Source organism: Patiria miniata, unplaced genomic scaffold, assembly GCF_015706575.1.
Source record: "Patiria miniata isolate m_02_andy unplaced genomic scaffold, ASM1570657v1 HiC_scaffold_6, whole genome shotgun sequence".
Lineage (NCBI taxonomy): Eukaryota > Metazoa > Echinodermata > Asteroidea > Valvatida > Asterinidae > Patiria > Patiria miniata.
In genome coordinates, this window is record NW_024037073.1 from 15,972,509 (window position 1) to 15,976,425 (window position 3,917).

The following is a 3,917-nucleotide window of genomic DNA, read 5'->3' on the forward strand; positions in this document are numbered from 1 at the left end:
GAGAGAAGGTGTATCTGAGGAACTTCTCACCGCTCCAGTCACCTGTTGGGTAGAGGATGGATGTATAGACCTCCCCGGTGACACAAAGGCAAAGGCAGTAAAGGAAATAGATGCAGGAGGAGAAATTGAACACGACGATGTCGAAGATGTCCGCGATTGGCTGTCTAATGTTGGCAGAAAACAGACGGCTAAAATGCAGAAACACAGTTCTGAGAATACGTTTCAAGAAACTGCTATTGAGCTCACCACCAATGACGGAGATAAAAGCCGACCGGGTGAGACCAAACAGGAAAAGTTGACGGCCAAAGACGAGGAGACAGCGGAGCCAAATGAGGATCTCAGCAACATCCCGTCCGAAGACAATGAACCGACATCAGATGATGAGTTTGCGTTCGATCTGGGCCTGCATGTTAAAGCGCCAGATGCAACGCCCTCTCCAGTCAAAGAAGAGCCAGCTGCACTCATCCCTCCACCGACAGAGCCAACGATTATTAGCGACGTCGACGATGACGTTTTTGATTGGTTCGAGGGGTCTACGTCACCACCAAAACCTAGCGGTGGTAGGTTCTCATCCCTATCGCATGGACCAGTCGAGAATAATGATCTCAGTTTGGGGAAGAGTACGAGTCTTGTATCACCAAGGGAACAACTTAGAAAAGAAGTTCCACCAAGCCTGCAAGTTTCTACGGTCGAAGATGACCGAATATCTGGCGAATGTGAAGCACCAGTGAAGGCAGAGGAAGCCCAGGAATTCAAGGCAGGTGATGTCAGTGAACAACCAGAGACGCTTGTCAGCTTCAGTGGGAAGTGTTTATCAGTTCTGAATGTGGAAAATCCAACAAGCCCTTCAGTAAGACGTGACAAAGATTCCCTCACTGACTCAGTGGTTACCATGTTTGATACGTCCCCTCAGTATCACTCGGCAAATCACCTTCATATCGGTGAAGAAATTACCTCGGCACTGGACAACAGAGAAGCCAATACTGCCGTGTCTCAAGCACAGAAGGTGGACACAAAAGACTCTAAACCCGACTGGCTCTTGAACTTCTCATCAGCAAAATCAAAGGAAAACACAAGTTTAGAAAGAGTAGACAAAGACCTGTCTTCCGAAGCTTCTAAGCCTTCTGAGCCGAGATTTGGAAAACGTCGCTTCCAAGAGGGCAAACTCAAGGTTGGTGTCTCATCGGAAAGAGAGAAACAGGGAGTAGGTGAATTCAAGTCTGCGAAGCCCCGAGATGCTGCTACAGAAACACAGAAGGAAGATGATGGCATCCTGGAATGGCTTCTTGGAAATTCATCGATTTCGAGTAAGTCGCTCTACACACCCCCTGTTAAGAGAGATGAAACAGTAAGTTCACACAGACCAACGTCGAGACACAGACCGACAACGTCTTTGAGTTCTCCAAGACGGGAAGCCGGCAACGATGACTTCCTTTTCTCAAATGATGCAAAAGACAGACCAACCGTAGGATGCAGAAGAGGGAAAATTGATCAGACTGTAATTGAAGAGGATATTTTTCCCGAGGCGCAGCCGGAGAGTTCCACCAAAGCACCCTCTAGACGAAGGCCATCAAAGCCGACACAGGCGTTGGACAGCTTTTTCACGGACTATCACGAGACTCAAGTTTCCTCGCCAAAAGCTTCAGTGACAGCTACCAGACCGAGCAGTCCAGGTAACAAAGTCGACAAGTCCTCCGACTGGTTTGACGATCTTTTTGGTGGTCCTTCATCTGCACGGCCCGAGAAGAATTCCTCAGCCTCAGGTCCATCAGCAGCAAACAGAGGCGTACACTTATTCAGACATTGACGATGTTCCTGCGGAGAATTCCGCAAAGAGACCCTCGTTTGGACGGATATCAGCGTTGTCTGATAGCATTCCGTCTGAAACAATATCATCTAATACAAAACCTGAAGTCCCAACCATGAAAATAAAGGGAGATGTTTCACTCTGGCTTACTGGAGGAACTAGGTTGAAGCCTCGCCCTGAAAGAAGGCAATCACCGATTGGTGATGATCATGATTTCACCACAGAGAAGGAGCAAAAGCCAGGAGAAACGATTCTCTCACGTGACCAGTCGAGTCGGGGAAACACAAGCACTGGCGGAAAGAAAGCAATCCCAGAGCGAGAGAGCCCGCCCTCAACGTCTCGATCCACCGATATGGATTGGCTGTTTGGAGAGACATCACCGTCGCCTAGCAACATGCCAACTTTCGGGAGGAGGAGTTCGCGACGGACCAGTAATGACACTTCAAGCTCGCCGGGTACCAACATATTCTAAGATGAGAGCGAATCTGAGTGGCTTGGTATCAGATCACCAACTTCAGCTGATAGAACATGGAATCAGAAACGAGAAGAGAGGGCAAGTGTCGGAGTTGTCGGCTAGAAGCAAGACTAACCATCAGACGAGTGGCCGGAAGACACTATGTCTGGGTTTGTTTCGAAACGGCAAAGTCAACTACTATTGGGACCCGGGCCATGATTGTGAACGGCGAGACAAAGAAAAGAATGTCATCCCAGGTGTGTGTGCTTTACAAGGAATGAAATGTGCAAATCAGATCTGTGATCACACAGACGAGGTTGAGTTGAAAAGTCGAAGATTTTGGATAGGATTTGTGCCGGAAAATTATAGTCCTTCGAGGCTGTGAATGGGCCTTATTCACGAGTCGGCCATATTGAATTGAAAGTTAGGTAACATCTTAAATGTTGGAACTTGCGAAGAGAAATGAAAGCAACTTAATGTATAATAAATTCCAGTCTGCTTCAATGAATAATTTAAAATTTGTAATTAAACTTTCCCTACTGTTTAAAGCCATATTAAAAAAAAATGACAGTAAAAATAAGGCTGCATTGTGCCTGCATAAATAGTCTGGCGCCATCCCATTCAACAGTGAACAATTAATTAAATACATTCTGGGAACTTGACAAAAATGGCCGACTCGTGAATAAGCACCATGTAGTCCCTTTCCGAGAAGAAGGAAGAGCGGCTGTTAGTGGTAGTTTCAATGAAAACAGAGGCCATGAATGATGATGGAAACGAGGGGAAAGGTTTGACGACGTGAACTAAAATACGCAAACAAAAGTGTAGATTTATGAGAAAAAAAAAAGAATGGCACGGGCCATTCCCAATTATCAAGGGTTGCGCTTTAAAAAACAGTGCTTAAGTTTGTGATTTGTTTAATTAGTTTGATGGGTTTTTTTTATGAAAGGTACAAAAATACTTTTTGTTGAAAGAATGCCGATAACATGTGAGTAATAAAGAAGAGAGCATGACTGCCTATTTTATGTATAATTAGCATGAGCACAAATAATATTTTAAAAAACCGGACTGGTTTGTACCAGTAGTTAAGATTCTTGCCTAAATATTCTTGTCTGAATGTTTATTGTTGAGCAAACGAGCCTTTGCACATGGAACTTTGTTATGACAATGTTAAGTAAATTATTCAAATACGTTCTATTTTTGTATGAAAAAATAACATAAATGAATTCTTTTTAAAGATTATTGCGATTCATGTGACGCGGAAATTTTGAGTAGATTGAAGATATTGACATTGCAGTCAACGTAATTCATAAGACCAATACAATAGTAAACCTACCATGGAAGTTTCATCAATTGTGTTGTAGTAAATTAGTAAAATATTTATGTTGTGTAAAAGTATGAACATGAAGGAGCCATTGTGTTATACGATTCTTAAACTCGTCAGTTGACGTCAAGGAAGCTGTGACATTTAACAGTATCACAATGCAAATCCATACTAAATATCAAACATTTGAATTTATTATGAATGCATAAAACATTGATGAAATAAAATATTGCTTTTTCCTTGAAACTTGTCTTCGTTCCTTCAGTTGGTTTGATCAGATATATATACATGTACGACTCAACCACCAAAGAAAACCAAATCTTTAAAACCAATCG